At 45.2% G+C, this 18,020-nt stretch overlaps 1 long non-coding RNA gene across 1 annotated transcript in view; it reads left to right on the top strand.

Moving 5' to 3' along the window:
* LOC109300702 overlaps window positions 1-12,257 on the top strand; it is a 43,045-nt gene extending 30,788 nt beyond the window's left edge. Inside the window, exon 3 of the long non-coding RNA XR_002098304.1 lies at window positions 10,517-12,257. This is a non-coding gene — a long non-coding RNA (uncharacterized LOC109300702). The remainder of the gene's footprint in view (window positions 1-10,516) is intronic.
* The last annotated feature ends 5,763 nt before the right edge of the window (window positions 12,258-18,020 follow it).

The following is an 18,020-nucleotide window of genomic DNA, read 5'->3' as shown; positions in this document are numbered from 1 at the left end:
GTCCACACCTGATATGACCCGGCCACTGCCACCTGGTGCCTGGCCGCAACACAGCACGGGCAAAGCTGCCCCTAGCTCGCCACAGTACAGCGCAGGTGGCACTCTCCACTGATGAATGCTGCCAAACCCCCCTGGTTTTGGGCTGTATCCAGTGTCTCCAGACACTGAATCTAACCCAAGGTCTTGAGGTTGCCACCCCCTGCACTAAGCTTTGCAGCCCCTTTGATTTATACAAGGTATGACACAGATATCTGGGTTTATGCCCCTCTTTAATCTTGTATGTTATTAAAGTCATTAAGTATAGTGCTCTAGATACATACTGTCAAGGGCTTCTTATGACCAGTTACAGCATTTCTTAATTATGGGCCTGCGTGTTTGAGGCTCTGCAAAACTGTGGAGGCCCAGAGGGAACCAAACTCCAAGTACAGACAGGATGTCTGTTTATTTTCTTTTGTGTAAGGGCAATTACCATGACTGAGATGGTTTTAGCTTGGGTTTTGTGTATTGCTTGGTTTGTTTGGTTTGTTCTGGTTTTAGTTGCATGGCTAGTGGTTTTGTAACATATGCAACATTTGGCCTCTGAAGATGTGAGGCTTCGCTATGGCTGCAGCAGTTTAAGTTGTTCTGCCACTTCCTCATGGGGGATTAATCATAGATAGGTGAGGATTAATTTAATGTACTGAAGAATACAGTTCTTATGCCAATAGAGGCTAGAAAAATGTAGTGGGGTCAGATGTTCTTACTGCAATTTGCACTGTGGTTTGGGTGGGGAGGGATGACTAGGATATGGAAACAAGGGATGCGTCTACACATGCAAGTAATGCACCTGAATTTTCTTCACAGAAAATTTAGGCTCATTAAAGTGCTTTTGGGCACAAGTCTACATGTGCACCCCCCTTGGGAGCAAATTGCACCTGACAGGAGCAGCCCAGTCCAGGGCTGTACCTGCCCTGCTCTGCCCCACTGGAGCATTCAGGGGGAGCTCCAGGCTCTCCTAGGTGCCAGCCTGGGGTCTGGCAGGCAGCATGGGGGCCAGCCCTGATCCCCATATGGTTGGAGAGTCATCCCCACTGGGTGGGGATGTTGCCTGCTAGCCATGTGGGAGTTGGGATTTGCATGTGACTGGCAAGCAGCATCCCTGCTAGCAGGAACATCCCTCCCGGCCACATGGGGATCAGGACCCTCCTGATCTCATGTGGCTGACAGGCAGCGTCCCCACCCAGCAGGGATGGTTCTCCTGGCCACATGGGAATCAGGTCACAATCCAATCTCCACGTGGCTGGGACACATAGTCCTGGCTGCCGGGACAGCTCTCCTGATCACGTGGGGATCAGGACAGGTCCCGATCCCCATGTGGCAGGGAGACAGTTGCCCCTGCAGCTGTTCCAGCTCCCACCTGCATCGGGGCTTAGCCAGGCAGGCAGCACTGGACCCCCTGCTGCCTGGGCTACTGGGAGCAAATTGCTGAGCCCAGGCAGCAGGGGGTCCCAGTTAGCATTTACATGTGTGCTACTGAACAATAGCTAATGCACCATTAATCTAGTACCTGTATTTCCAGGTACTAGCACATGGTGCATTAGCCTAATTTACTATGCAGTAAGTCCCATGCATATGTAGATGGTGACGTTTTACTGTGCGTTAGAGTAGTCTAATGCACAATGAAGTGCTTTGTATAGACATGCCTAGGGATTTCTGTAATGGATCAGACCAGGATCCTGGCTGTGATGGGGTCCTGTATTAGATGTTTTATGGGAAAGTGAAGCATATCCCATATGGGATGGCGATGGACTCACCTATAAGATGGCAGTTTCTATTTGATTTACACCATTGGACATGAGACTTTTAGGGTGTTTCTGCTTGGTAAAATTGCTGTGCCCAGCAGCAGAACCCTAAAGAGCACCGTGCTTCTTTCAACAGGCTGTGTCCTAAAGCAGGAACAGTGTAACCATGGCTGTGTGGTACCACAGGTAGTGCCACAGCCATGCTAATTACCCACCTGAACCACAGCATGGATGTGTCTGCACTGCTTCTGGATTGAGGATGCCCAGGGGCAATAAACAATGAACTAATGGCCTTGCCCTTATACATATTTATCTGCTTTCTGTAACTGTGGATCCTCCCATTATGCACAGAAATATCCAATGCTTTTTTTTCCCTCTACTACTAAACTCTGGACTTGGATGATATTTTGTGGGAGAAAATTCCATATTTCCTTTATTTACAGTAGTGATAAATAGTGGCTACAGCTTCAACCCAGACATTGTAACCTCTGAGCTGCAGTATTAGGATGAGTTAGAAGAATCATTGCAGAATCATCTTAGAGTAGAGCTTGGGATGTAAAGACAAAATTCTCGTTCTCTTTGCCAGGCCCCAGTAAATGGGTTTGGCGTAGGCATGGGTGGATCTAGGATTTTTAAAAAGGGGGGTGCAGGGAATAGGGCACATTATTCCATATAACACATTTTTTCTCCATTTAAAGAGAAACAAGAACCTTTACCAATATACTAGGGGCTAACAATATATTATTAGCCCATTTTAAGATCAAAGCAAAAACAAATATGACTATTGGAAAGTTCACTCATTTGCTAGATAATGCGCTTGATCTGAGCTTTCAAGAGGCCAAGAAGTGAAAAAGTTAAAAAAATCCACAACAAACTAGGCAAAAATTAGCTAAAACAGTCACAAGACACAGTGTAATTCCTGTAGTCATTATAGTTAAATGTAGGTCTCTTTCTGCTATTCACAAAACAAAATCTAGCATTCTTGAGCATCTTGTCAGTAACCCCAATACTTCACAGTCACTCATTTCTACACCTAAATTTAGTATTACAACACCTGGGTTAAGGTTTTTAGCTAGAGTTAAAAACCGTCTGCAGGGCTGTGAAAAAGAAGAGAGACATTACCAGGAATGGCAGCAAAAATCGCAGAAAAAAAAAAGAATGACAGCAAAATTGCAGAAGAGAAAATAGTCTGAATAATGAAACATCAAGACCATTAAAGAAGATAGAAGGTCATTAGCACTCATGCAGTGGAGAGAGATTAGCAGGAGCCATAAAGTCAGTTGACTGTCTCCAGTGCTGCCTGAACAGAGATGCTGCTGCCCTTCCCAGGCTGCTGTGTCGCCAGCTCTTACAGTTTTCTTGTCCTTCTGCTTCTGCTTGACAATCCAAAATGCTGTAAAGTCCAGGAGGCAAATGAAAATATCTTTTGGGAGCTGACTCACGGGACCAGCTGTAGACACCTGAACTCTCTCCCTGAGCTGGAAGTACTCACCTATGTGGGGGGTTTGGTTTAGTTCATTAACCTGTTGTCCATCTTCTCCCAACCTCTCTCTCTGTCTCACTAGTCTCTTCCTCATTAATAAGACCTAAAATTTAATAAGACCTAAAATAGAGATGTACGAGACCAGCTGGAAGAAGTCCTTTGCCTTGCATAACGATTTTCATTGGTCCTACAAAACCCCAAAATTATACTACACATTCTTAAGCACCATCCACTGGTGGTGAATTTATTAACTATTTACAGATGCAGAAGGGAGTCCTGTAAGTCACCATGTGTGCTGGACTCAGTCATCCCTCTGTTTCTTCAGTTCCCATGTATCAGCACAAAATACCAAACAGGATTCACCTTCGAAGCATCAAATCCACCATCATTCCTCACAAGATGCTACAGTAACGTATTCACTGAAGTTTATGGCAGCCGGGGCCTCTGTTCTACTCCAAAGAGCCTCAGCCTTCAACTCTGGAGGGTGGAAGGAGGGATATGTCTCCATTGTTTTCTTGGAGAGATTCAGACCTAACTTTGGCTTCACCTTAAACAATCTCATGATGAGCACGCACAGAACAAACCAGCTTTCAACCTCTATCAATACCTAGGAGCAGTGCACTGTATACATTAGCTGATATGTTAACTACATTTCAGTTAGATACATTAGCTGATTAGGTTCCTTCAAAATGGGCTGAACGTGACAAGTCAGTCATTTTAGATAATGCGTGCATGTTTGGGTAAGCTGAGTTGGCAACTTCCCTGAGACAGAGAGGAAAAAGTATTTCAAATGCAATAAAATAAAATACCGCTTTAGGTAAGTACTGTGTTTTGCCCCCAGCCAGATGGAGCCAGAGACTTCAGACTGAATTTTAAAGCTGCTAATGAGATGCCTAATTCCTGTTAAGGCAATATGAGATTCTGCTTTGTCAGGGGCTGTGTAGAAACACAAGAATCATTTGGTCTGAAAGAACCCTAAATTGTTGACCATGGGCTCAAACCCTTGACATAAGCTACAGCAGTCTGATACAGGTCCCTATGGTCTACACCGAAGTCCGCATAGTCCAGAATGCAGAGGATGCTGGGTACTCGCCACCTGCTTCCAACATGGGGCCGGTCCTGTCTCCAGCAGTCCCGTGTGTGTGTGGGGGGGGGTTGGAGGGAGATAACATAGGGCCACACATGCCAACACTATGCCGCTAGCAGACTTCTCAGGAACTCGATTCTGCTTCACCCCTATCCGCAGAGGAGCGCAAAGGAGCCATCAGAGGAGTCCAGGCAGGGTTGTGGTTTAAGTCTGTGCTGGTAACTTACTGAAATAAAAACACAAGTTCCTTATTCCATGCTGCTGTTTTTTGGCAGATGCAGCAAGGTCCTGAGTGGGAGTCTGTCTGTTTCCTGCTTGCTGATGGGAAGAGGGTAGGAATATCTGTCTCAATGGGCCATTGTAAATATATACCACATCCTGTCTTGAACAGACGAAGCGACTTCCAAGTTTTGAGATAAATAGCTCCAGTTTAACACTCCAGGGTGCCTGAACTGGGCGATCCACAGTCTGCAGGATTCATAGATGTTAGGGGCCGGAAGGGACCTCACAAGATTATCAGGTCCAGCCCCCCTGCGCTTGAGCAGGAAAAACTGCTGGGGTCAGATGACCCCAGCGAAGTGTGCGTCCAGTCATTTTTTGAAGATCTCAAGGGGAGATGATTGTACCACCTCTGGAGGGAGTCTGTTCCAGACCCTGGACATTCAGACCCTAAACATTTTTTCCTTTATGCCCAACCTAAAGCAATCTGCTAGCAGTTTGTGTCTATTGTCCTCTTCTTCCCCTGGGGTGCCTTGGTGAACAGATGCTCCCCAAGGCCTTAATGTACACCGCTTACATAATTGTAGGCTGCTAACAAGTCCTCTCTCAGTCTTCTCTTCTCCAAGCTAAACAGCCCCATGTCTTTCACCTTCTCTTATGGCCTGCTCCCCAGCCATCTAATCATACACGTGGCCCTCCTTTGGACTCGCTCAAGTTTCACCACATCCTTCTTGGAGTGCAGTGCCCAGAACTGGATGCAGCCTCACCAAAACCAAGTACAGCGGGAAGATGACATCCTTAGTCTTGCTTGATATGCATCAGTAGATGCATGCCAGTGTTTTATTCGCACTACCAGCTGCTATGGCATCCCATTGAGGGCTCATGTTTATTCTGTGGTCTATCACAACCAGGATCCATCAGTGCCAAACAGATCATCCAGGAAAAAAAAAACCTCAGCCTTCTGGGAGCTAAACAAATGGAGAGGTGGACAGGAAGGCATTTGATCTGGGGGACACAGCTAGGAATCCTCTGTCTTCCTTCCCTCCAATCCCCACCCCCTCCAAAAAACAAAACAAAAAAACCCAAACAAAAAACAAGAGTCCCATGAAATGATTTTTTTTCTTTCACTCTGAAGGCACTGATGATGAATAGGATGGAATGGGATGGGATGGGAGAATTAATTTTATATAGGGTATGAAACCCTAGGTTTTGAACTTGGTAATTGTCTTAATGCAAAATAAGCGTGCAACATATGGTCAGATGATGTGCAGACCTGATTTCTCCTGGAAAGACATACCAGAGCAGTATTGTCACAGGATCTTACAGTGCCTAAACTTGTAAATCCCTGCTAAAGCCACCTCAAAGACCAATGTATAGTCAGAACAGATAGGGTGGGAAGATTAGGGGCCTGCTTCTGTATCAGATAATGGCTCCCTTGTCCCACTGTCTAGACCAGGGGTGGGCAAAATGCGGCCCCAGGGGCTGGATGTGGCCCGCCAGGCCATTCAATCCAGCCCACAGGGCCCCTAAAAAAATTTAGAAAATTAATATTTATCTGCCCTGGGCTGCCTGTCATGCGGCCCTCAATGGCTTGCCAAAACTCAGTAAGCAGCCCTCTGCCCAAAATAATTGCCTGCCCCTGCTCTAGACCAAAACCTGGAAAAGCTGGCTAGCTAGGACTCCCTCCTGTGCAGGAGAAATCCTTGGAGAGCAGCTCTGTGGCCTCTCCTCCTGACAGGAGAGTAGTGGGTCTTCCCAGGGGAAGAAGGCAGGTCCTCATAGAGATATCATGCAGAAATATCTTTGATAACCATATCCAGGTGCTGAAACTTATGCTAAGGTGTTTCCCAACCTCAGAATCAATGAGCTGTGCAAATAAAAATACCTTGCCCCCAGCTTCATTTCCAGCGCTGAGCAGGACATAGCGAGACCTGAGAACTGGAGCCTACTCAAAAACTAGTGTCTGCAGTGCCAGGGCTGAAGCTGGGTAGTTTCTGGTATGACCCCCGAGGTACAGTGCCTGAGCACCCCCCTGTCCCTGCCGATGTCTGTATTCTGACAACCGCATTTGTCTCCATTCTCTCTCCTGCTATCTTGTGAATACCCCACACAGCAGGGGGAGCAGCCAAACCCTCGCTACATGGAAAATGGTGACAGATTATGCAGTGTCATAGTACACAAGGCAAACCTGGAGGGGAAAAGACAGAGGAAAAGTATTTTGTCTCATCTCTATCCCTAGCACTTGTCTTGGGCATTACACGAAACTACATAAACAGTTCTTGGAAAGGAGAGCTCTTTGCCCTCTAGTTGGGCAAGCACTCAATAAATAAGAAGCACAAAGAAGCGGGATAGGGAGTGAGCAGAGGCTGTGTACTAGTCACTGCAAACTCTGGAAAAGGTGGAGCAGGGAGAAGGCAGGGCCTGAGTAAAGGTGTAATTATATGTTACTCATGGGCTTTGTTACAAGACAAAACTAGTGTGCCAAAGGGCAGTTATCTTGCAGGAGCCCACATGGTTGCTGTAGGGAAGGACCTGGTGTATATATCAGCCAGAGTATACAGGGGTCAAGTTTGCCCTTATGGAGAATTCTTCGCTTATTTGTCTTGTGTAAAGGGAAGGCCCCTGGCAGCTGGCTTGATGCATTGTGCTACTGCTGATTATCAGATATTCTGAAGCTGAGGGTTAAGCAGTGCCTTTGTGAAGCAGGTTGTTTTGGCCAGAGGCAGGGTGTGGTGTGTGAGTTGGCAAGTTTGATAACGAGATATTTATAGAGTCAGCACAAACCAGCAAATGTACAGCATGCTGGCATGCCTCTCTAGGATGACAGTCCACCTTGCCTTTGGTCCTGTGTGAGCGGCTGACCCAATCCAGATGGACTTCAAGAGGGCAGGAACAGGGCCTGTGTCACATGGCTTTGTCGGTGTCAGACTGCCGTGATCCCCCGCTGTACTTATGGCAGGCTAGAGCATTAATGTTTGGTGTTGTGTTTGCCTGCCTCACAGGAGGCTTCTAAAGCTTAAAGGAGTAGTGCTTGCATATCTACAGACCAAGTTTACTATGGCGATGTGAAGTATCAATCATTACCTGAGAGGTTTTAGAAGCTGCATGGTAAGTTTTTAAAAGCAGTTTACAGAAACCCTTGGATGAGATGATTTACACAGGTGTGATCCTGCTTTGAGCCAGGGCTTGAAGCCGATGCCCTCTGAGGTCACTTCCACCATAATGTTTGTAGGGATGTAGGGATGGTCTTTCGAAGTGTGGTGTTTCTGAGATCACAGGAAGAAGGCTAATCGAACAATGAGACAGCGGTGAAGAAAAGACATTGTGTAGAATTATTTGCACCAACCCAAAACGAGCAAAATGAAGACGCACAAGTACTGGTATAGGTCTAATCCGTGTAAACACCTGTTTAGAGACACACTCGTAAAGCAAGTGTGCCTCAGAGGCCAAATTCAGCTGCTGATTCTCAGTGGGTTTTCTTTTTTGGTTAACATCTGTGAGGAGATTTTGTATGCCAGAAACATGTATTATCTTGAGTAGATTACTTCTGGGGTTCTTAAATGAATATTCTGTATGAGATAAATAGGCATGAGTTAAATATATAAAGGATTTTAACACATGCAGTAATAAGCACTAGACATTAAAGCACTTGTACTAAAACCAATTGTAAATTGGAGTGTGTCGTTTTTACCCTTCTTTACAGAACTGTAGAACATAGCATCCAATAATGTGTAAGTCATTTCTGTTCATCTTTACTAATAAATTATTACTGAAAAGAAATGGACTGCGAATAGTACCTTAGCCTTAAAAGGCACTGATAGCCTTTTGTGATAGAAGCTGCCATTTTATTGCTGTCCCTTTCCCCTTGAACATGTAATAGTTTTCAGTTCCAGTTCCAACTTCTGCAATAGCCATAGCAGACGTGCTCACGTCATGGCCCTGTCAGACTCTAATGAATCTGCAAATTCTGCTACATACCTGCCATTAACACTCTCAGACAGGACACAAGATGAAGCTGTGCCCAAAGAAGGAAGGACAAACGGAACCAGTACTCGAGTTGGATACTCACCTGATGTCTTCTTCATAAAAGCAAACTGAACATATATTCCTGATAACTACAACAAAACACATTATAATGGTTTTACAGATCACTATAGGCAAAGGAATTGGCTGCTGTATTTCACTGGAAACTTCAGACTTTTATATAACCACGAGACCTTCTTTAACTTACTTCCTCTTTATTTCTTTTTACATTCTTTTACTTCTTTTTATTTTATCCTTCAGTGCCTACTTGGTTCATTTCACCGCCCCTTCCCCCACCGCCATATCCTTTCCACCTCCCATTCGTTACCCACCCCCATCCTGTTAACTATGCACCTCCCAGCTCATGTTCCCACCCCCACACCCCAACCCCTCTCTCACCCCCGCCACTGGAGCAGGGATAGAAACCTGTCATGGCTCAGCAGCCCTGCAGGGGCAACTCGGCTGTAGCTCCTAGTCCTGCTCCTGCCCGCCAGCCCTTCAGTGGCAAGTCACAGCTGTGCAGGTGGGAGACAGTCAGAGAAGGCTTTTAGCCTTAAGTTGTGACAGCTCCAAGCTCGAGCTAGCACTAACACCGAGCAACATTTGAGAAGCTCAAAGTGCAGTGTGTAACAAGGCCCTTACAGAGGCACCTTTTCTTATTTGTGGTATTGCAAAGTACTTGGGATTTTCCTGATGACAGATGCGTGCTAGAGCCAACTGCAACTTCTAGGTCATTACATCAGAGCTATGCCCTTTGCTGTAGGCCTGAAAATCACCTGTGTGTTTACTCTCCGTTTTGACTGCATCACATTTACTTTTTTGTAATCAGGTTTGGCTTATGAAACCAAGTTACCGTCTATCTACAGTTCCCAGGGGAACCTTTCGATAATGCTACAATCAACACGATACGGTTTTTGATGGAAATATAAAATGTGCCAATGAAGCCTCTCAGAAAAGCCTTACCTTCAGATAGCTATTTATGGTAATAACAGTGCAGGCATTTGCACAAATTCTTTGACTGAAGCTAAGCAAGATAAGCTATTCTGAATAATTTGATTTTTCCTTCCCTACTTTCTGCCAAATTCTGTCAAAACACATTGTGTGTCAACAACCTCTTCAAGGGAATCACACAAAACAAGTGATGCTGGAACAGGAGCAGTTATTTTTATGTCAGCATCAGATTCCTGGGGAACCTGAAATTTGCCCAATTAGTGGCCACTTTGGCAATACGGCTAATTTGCATTTTATGAAACAGTCCATAGTTTTCCCCAAGATTAAGATGGAAGTGGCATTTGTGTGTCCCCGCAAATAATGCTACATCTTGATCTGTGGATGTAAGGCAATCCATGGAGACAAGAGGTCCCGGGATGCAATTTTTTGCTTGAAGTTAAGCAACCTGATGGTAGCCCAAGAGGAGTCCCAGGTCCCTTAGCGTGCCTTATCTGGGTGCCCAATGCTATTTGAGATGATGCTACACTACAGGTCCCAAAATAAAATGGTTTATCTTTATCGTTCTGGCTTATCGTAGCTCACCATAGACTCTAAGCTGGAAGGTAAATTTTTAATAGTTTACCTACCTTTTTAATGCAAACTTTCTTAGCAATTAACAAGAAAGGAGAAAATTACCTCCACTACCAGAGTATCATGACAGGGGACCTAGGAAAGGGCACAAATCATATTTTCCAGAATGTTCCATATAGTATTAGTAGCCACGACCAGGACAAGGAGAAGGTCTCTGAAGGCAAAGCAGGATTTCCAGCAGGAAGGGCAGCGTGTCCTTAGATAAGGAACGTACTAGGAGGGGAAGGATGGGAAGTGTTGATTCATCAACAACCATTGCAAATAGAAACATGAATAGCTAAAACCAGCTAAACATTTTTGTGTTATTTATAAATAATTGTATTTTTGTTTGCATGTCAACAGGGTGAAGCGGTACAAGCCATGGATGGGATTCCTGGACAGTCTGGCAATCGTGCTTGCGGACCAGAACCTCCTTCATCCGTCAGAAGTAGAAAGGGCATGGGAACCTTTGGAGCCAGCCCGACCCAGGTCCAAGGAGCTATTTAGAGGAACAGTCTAGGAAATTAGGACTTTAACAGGGATCGTCTTGTATATTGTCTAGAAGAGATACCGCACCCAGTGGAAAGCAAGGTCATGCCCAGATGAGTTAAGTATTTTCCCATGCATCTGAAAGTGAACAGTAGCTGCAAACAACTGTAGGAACAAGTTGCTTAGAGTGACCAAGATCACCAGTATAAGCATATGTAATGAAAAGAATAGAGCACACGCAGACAGTCAAAGGCTCTTTTCCTGCATCTACAAATGTACAAAATATAAGAATTGGGATAACAGGCTTCCACCTCTACTGAGGAGCAAAGTTTCATAGATCTGAGGATAAGTCAACTAAAAGGGGAGAAAAGTAATGCTGTCCTGCAACTTGTACGGTCAGGAGCTTGGCCTGCGTGTGCAACAGCACTTGCCAGCTAAGCAGAACTGGGCTTGGTCTATAGCTTGATGAGTGACTGGCCAATGTTTGGGTAGGGGACATTTTTCTTGGAGCTTGTATGGAACACATAAATGCCCAGTGTGACACTACATCATGTTGTACAAGTCATGAAAGTGTGGTTGTGAGGGTACATAGTTAGTGAAGATCCTCCTTACAAAAGGAGATGCTAGCCCCCAGTTCCAATCCAGGCAATAATGTCCTTGCCCCTGCCTGAACCTGCTTCAGCTGGACACAGCTGGGTCTAATTTTCCACTCAGTTTGCAATAAAAAATAATCACCTTTGCTTTTGTGTAGGGTGAGGGGGAATTTGTTTTGCTCCTGGTGCCAAACAGCTAGAGCAGCATGGCTGTAGGTTAAGACACAGCCAGCTTTCCTGTCAAAGGTGGTTGTTTTGCAAGAGGTGAGTGAGTTCTGCCAAATGATTTATGAGTCTTTTGGTGAAAAGAACAAATGCAAAAGAATCATCCTTTTTTGAGGCGATGTAAAACTAGAGGACTAGGTAATAGCCACAAATGATACATTTCCCCATTGGCATGCTTGTCTAGGAGAGCCCTCAAATGATAAATGTTAAGATCAAGGAAAGGTGCATTAAGAACCATTAAAAGGATGAACAGATGGCAGGCAGAATAGCTAGAAACAGGCACTGCCAGCTATTGCAGGTTGAGCTGTGCCAGGCAGGATGCTGACAGGAAAAAGTAGCTATGAGAAGAAGACGTGGGATTGCTCAGAGAAGGAGCAGGGCTGCACCAGCACTACAGGATGGGAATGTCCCCTCTCCTTTTCATTTCCATTCTTAAATGCAGGAGATCCTTAGTGGCTACATCAAGCCTGTCTGGTCCAAACCTATTTCAGAGGAGAGGTTTGCATGGCTCCCAGTCTTCTACCCCTTTCTTAGAAGGAGACGAACTGTTTTGATGAATCTGACGCTGAAGCTGTGGAGTAAGGCTGGTGTGGAAGCAGAAAACACAGAATATTGTATGCATCTGGGAGAGAAGAGACAGTGCCTGGGGAGGATGCCAGTGGCAAAAGCCACAGAAGCAATTTAACAAATGCAAAACACCGAGCAGAGCACTCAGAAATCACCTCCAAAACTGTTTAGCTTTTAATGACTGAGTGAGCCACAGAAATGAACCGAGCAAAAAAAGAAAAACAAACAAGATGCAGGTTGCTCTGTTCCACTCTTAGTGGCCAGTTTCATTTCTCCGTTCTTATGCACCAGCCAGATCCCTTTCGGATGGGTCCGCAGGTTGTTTAAAAGTGACCGAAACAATTTTCCCTGAACTCACTCCCCTCTCCCCTTGCCCTTTTTTCTGGGGAAAAAAGGCCCTTTTAAAAATATAACAGCTAAAAGCGGGGACTTACCCGTCTGCCCTGACCCTTCTCGGTAGAGCTGAATACTTTGAAAACAGACGCGGGCTAGACCCCTCTTATTCTTGTCAGTGGCTTTATTTGCCTGACTCTGCAAAGGCTTTACCTGCACTGGTCCTAGTGGGGAGGATCATAGAGCTATGTTTGCTTTCTGAACTGAGCAAAAAGGATTACAGAAAACACTGCGTAGGGGCCCTATTTAGAGCATCACGAGCCAGCTAATGCCAGAGCTTTTAGTGAATCGTGCTTCAGTAGGAGCTGCACAGGTGGGTGCTCAAAGCGGCTCAGCAGCTGTGGCCAGTACAATGCACCATACTGTTCCATTTTGCTCAAGTGCCTTTTCTTGGACTGAAAATCCCAGAGTGTCTCCTTGAACACAGGGTGTGGTACAGTGCAGCTCAGAGCCCAGGCAGCTTCAGTGCCAGACTGTTCAGTTTGGGAACTGACAGCAGGTGAACTTATTCCTGAGAAATAATTTGCATGAGGAGGATGATAAGTATCATTGTGAAGCTGCCAACTTCCTTTCAAGACCCAGAGGAGAGGTGCTTTCCCTCACTGGAAGAAATGATGAATCTTCAGACAGAGCCATGTGCAACATTTTATGGGTAAAATCCACTTGGGGAAAGCACTCGGGGTTTTCTTTTTCCTACTGGATGGAGACAAGTGCTTAAAGTCTGGCAATCAGGTCTCATAGTAGAGCTGATATCTTTTATTAGACCAACAAGATTTTTGCAGAAAAAATTCTTTAATTGCAAGCTTTCAGGCACAACCACCCTTCGTCAGGCATTGGAGAAAATATTGTCGAAGTGTTGAAGTCTGGAGCACTTGGCAGCTCTGGGGGAGGATGGGATCACCAGGGGAGAGTTTGTGGCTGCAAGTGTTACTGCAGCATTGCTGTTAAATAAGAACAGTAAATAATAATAAAGTCACCTTTGCCTTCTTCCAATCCTGGGGCTATTTTGTTTCACTGCCCTGAGGGCTGCTCTAATTTATCTGAGGGGCTTGTTTCCCCCAGAGGGTCCTTAGAGCCACCAGGGATCACTGGGACACAGCGGTGCCCTGGCCACATCCCCTAACCCAGACTGGGGCCCCCCGGCTGAAGAGGTGGAGCTGGACCTTCTGTATCACTTCTGGCTGTATGTTGACACTGACTGTCCTGCAGAGAGCAGTGTTAGGTCATTTTTGCATTGGTGCAGTCGTATGCAGGGGAGGATGCAGAGCAGCGGGTTTTGTACAGTTTACTGTGCTGGGTCAGTAAAGTGCCATGTTCCTTTTTTCTCAAAAAATTGAAACGCATCATGCAAATATGCAATGAGAGCATGATGATAATAGTATGAAAAACCGGAATGAGATAATCATCCAATTAATCACACTGGGCTCTCTGTCTCGAGTGCTTTTCATTCCAAATGCTTCGGAAGTACTTTGCCTGCTATGTCTGAGATTCCCGTCCCCTGTTAATTCATCACAATGGAGAGTGCAGAACTGGCACTTTAGCATTACCAGCCATTAATGGAATTGATGCTACTGCTACTGGTCTCACCTACTGGCACGGCATGAATGTTCTGTGTCACAGAGGCCACAAATCATTAAGCAACAGCTTTTTACTGATCTTCTGCACCCCTGCATCTGTGCTGCTCTAGCCAGTGGTTGTTATGTTACTGGTGTGGGCACTGAACTTTTAAATCACAAGACCTGGGTTCTCCTTTTGGCACCAACTTTGACTCTCTCCAAGATCCTGGTCAAGTCACTTAAGTCCTCTATCCTGAGAGCTTGTCTGTACCACAGCAGCAGATATCCTGGCATGGGTAGGGTGGTACTAAGCCTGCAATGCCCATGCCTCACTCATTCAAGTCTGTTGGTACCCTCCAGATGCAGAAGTTCACCACTGAGGCTCGCCACCTTCTCCGGGTTAATTTCCAGCTGTTGCCCTCAACTACTGGAGACCAAGGGCTTGAGAACAAATGCTAAGGACAAGCCCAGAGAAGCCTTGCATGCTTGAAGTGCACCTGTGGATGTCTGTGTGTGTGTGCAAGGGGTGCTGCTCAGGCCCTCAAGCACAGGCTCCTCTGCTCCCCCAGCATACAAGCCTTCAATTTCCTCATATGTGGAAAGAATCTCCCACCACTATGAAGCATTTTAAGTTCTAGCAACATGAAATGCTGCTGTTGTTGAATTACAACATAGCCTTCACCCCACCGCCCCCGTTACAGACACGCAGGGACCAGTGTGGGGTGGAACACAGCAACTGCTAAATAAGCCCCAACAACACTGCACAAGAGTGTGTGGATGCTGCCAGTACAATAGGGATGAAGAGTCACCCAAGCAGAGCAGCTGGAGATTCCTCCAAGGGAGAAGTAGTTGTGAGAGGGTCAAAGGTGCAAGAAACAGCTGATGTCCCCAAGGCCTATACAGCCACAGTGTGTAGAGTAGCAGGTGCCCACAAAGCCATGTGGTCTTGGTGTCTGGAACAAAGGGTGTCCACGATGTACTGAACAGCTGACACACGTGACACAGGTCCCATGGAGAAAAGAATCTGTCTCCACAAAACGGTGACAGTTTTATAGCCTAGTGAGAAACTCAAAGCACCTTCTTCCACAGAGCTATCCTGCAAAGCAGCTGGCTTGGCATATGAACTGAGGAATGTCTTCACTTCATTGAAATAGAGGGTTTAAGAGGTAAATTGGGTTACAAGTAATTGCTCTATTGCTCTTCTGGAGTGCCTGAAGTGGGAACGTTGGCCTGGTCTCTGATACTTAATGCTTTGATCCTGTGAAGAGGAGAGGGAGAACAACAAGCAGAGGGTGAGGCTGTGTTGCTAGAGGCAGATTGTTGAACGTGTCTTCGGTGGTTAATTTTCAAACTTAAATAAACAGATTAAACAGTGTGATCAAAAAGGAATGTCTTTTCATGCAAAACTGTTTTCTAAGAAAATCAAATGTGATTATTCAGCCGTGCAGTGTTTTAGGAATGGCCCAGGAACAACCGCAGAAGTGACCATGGTGGGAGGGTGGGGGTGGGGGCGCAGATCACTCACCCTGGTTGTCAATTTAGAGGGGGCACCAGAATGGCAACCTCAGGGGAGCCTGCCCCCCAACAGCCACAGCCAGGCAGGGCATGAGGACCCAGCCCCAGCAGTAACACCCACTGTCACCCTCCTCCCCCCACCCTCCATTTCTGTCCAGGGCACAAAAATCATTAGTTATGCCTTTGAACAACTGTTCCCAGCTATCTCAGCTGGGCAGTTTGTGGTGGATATTTTAAATTTTAATAAGAATGGTATTAGGAAATGGATCAACAATGTATGGACTGATAAACACTTGGTGCTCTGAGTAGAGAGCACCACCAGCTACCACAAAGGACAAACACAGCAGGTTGCTGAATTGTTCTATTAACTTGGGGTCAGATGATGGGGACTGCTAAGTATATGCAATGTTCATGGGAGTCAGTAAGACTTACAGGATTTTACTCATGCTATATAAAGAAAAAACAACACGTAAACCAGAAGCCAACACTGCAGAAAGGCGGAAAGTGGTCACCAGTTGTAGGGAATAGCCATTTGATCATCAACCAAAGCAAGGTTCATTTTTTTTTCAGTGCAATGCTTTGTTTTCTGATTTAATCTCTCCAAATAGGTATTAAACACTCTTGGTAACACCTTTCTCAATACAAACACCAAACCCAAATCCAAAAGACTAGGAGCTTAATAGACACAGGTGGCATTGGCCTTGCTTTCATGCAGTGTCACATCCAGCAGACAGCACTGCCTGCATCAGCGTTTGATAGGCACTGCACCATGTTATTAGTTGAATATTGGCTGACACAGAGAGAAAAGTACATCGATGCTTGTAAAAAATGGCTCCAGTGTTTAACAACACCACAGAAGCATTATTATTATATTACATATAATTGCAGGGGCAAACACTATAGAACTCTTTTTCTTTAGAAAAGAGCTAAAATGCCAGAACCCTGGGGGTCTCCCTGGATTCTTCCACCTGCACGATATTCTGATCAGCTATTTAACTTTTGAGAGCCAGCAAGATTGTATCCCTCATTTGTCACCTTAGCAATTAAGCATCCTCAATGTAATTTTATTACTGGTCTTTATCAGGTTCTTTGATCAGATGGGGAGTAGATATAACTAACATGGGCAGCATGTGGAGTTAGACTTAATTATTACCTTGATCCCAACAGAAAAATTATACAGATTAGCAGATGTTTTCCCTAGAAAACTGTTATCCTTACGTGAAGTGACTTTCCTGGCTGATGAGACATAAGAACAAATGGGAACGTGCCTAATGAAGGAGTTCGTAAAGCGCATTTCTTTTCTGTCGCCTAATGGCCCATAGCTACAATTCTTATAGCATTCACTAGTTATCTTTCCAAAAAAAAGCACACTACTGTGTGCATAACGTACTGCTTTATTACTGCAACTTTAACTCCCCAGTGAGTACCATTTCTTTGCGCACACCCAATAGCTATCTGTAAATGTTAGCTCTATTGATTTCTAAGGTGTAGCGCTAAATAGCAAGAGGCTTAAAGTACATTCATTCAGGAGGTCTTCTCTCGGATGTGTTCTGTATTTCCAAATATGTTCTAAGTGGTGAAAGATATCAGCTTGTTTCAGGATTTAAGCAGATGCCAATGCTTTGCTGAGTGCCTACCCTGTTTCTCCTGCAGTTTTCACTGGTACCCTTCCACTCACTGCTCTAATTAGCTAGTCAGTGTTGACTGGTACTGCTAATATGCTATTATTTCAACCTAGAACTGTTTGTATTTCAATGGGACCAGTATACAGTGTCCTACATTTATCTGTACCTAACAGAGATGCTGTGCAGGGTCCTTGATGTTTGTAAAGCACCTGGAGTCTGAGAAATGACAGATACTGTGGAAATGCAAAGTTTAGAAGAGAAACGGTGTTAAAGAAATGCTATTGCACTGCTTAGTGTATTAAAAACACATGCATCAGAACACATGGGATCAGCTCTTAAGCTAAAGCCTCGCTTCAGGCTTCCAGGCTAGGAGATGAAGATCTCTGCTAAGAAAATGGAAGAGTTTGTAAGCTGTGGAGCTTGCTTGGGATATGGGGTCCTACATAGTGTGGCATCCTAAGCAGATGCCCAATATGCATTTGGTTTAGATCAATCCTGAGTGCATAGACAAGTAGCAATGCTGAAAAAAATGGTCCGACATTTTCGACCTATGCATTCTGAAGATGAAATGAAGCTGTACACATGCCCAAGGACATGGTTAAAAACATACATTGGATTCTCTAGTTCAGTGATTCTCAACCAGGGTACCTGTGGTGCTGCCAGATCCTTTGAAGGTTGCCGCAGGCTGTGAGGAGATAAGCTAAATAGATAAACACAGGTTCAGACTTGTCCCTACCTGGATGATCACCCATGCACACTGCCCAGCCCCTCTGCAAGGAGGTATGCACTGTAATATAAGTTAGTTTTTAAAAATTGGGTGCCATTCAGTTCACAAAAGTTATGGAGGTATGCCTCAAATCCAATGAAGAGTACCTTGAGTCCAAAAAGATTGAGAACTAATGCT

This window comes from Gavialis gangeticus, unplaced genomic scaffold, assembly GCF_001723915.1.
Source record: "Gavialis gangeticus isolate Ggan-Ray unplaced genomic scaffold, GavGan_comp1, whole genome shotgun sequence".
NCBI lineage: Eukaryota > Metazoa > Chordata > Crocodylia > Gavialidae > Gavialis > Gavialis gangeticus.
Note: the sequence above shows the minus strand (reverse complement) of the source record. Positions and strands in the feature narration are given on the sequence as shown.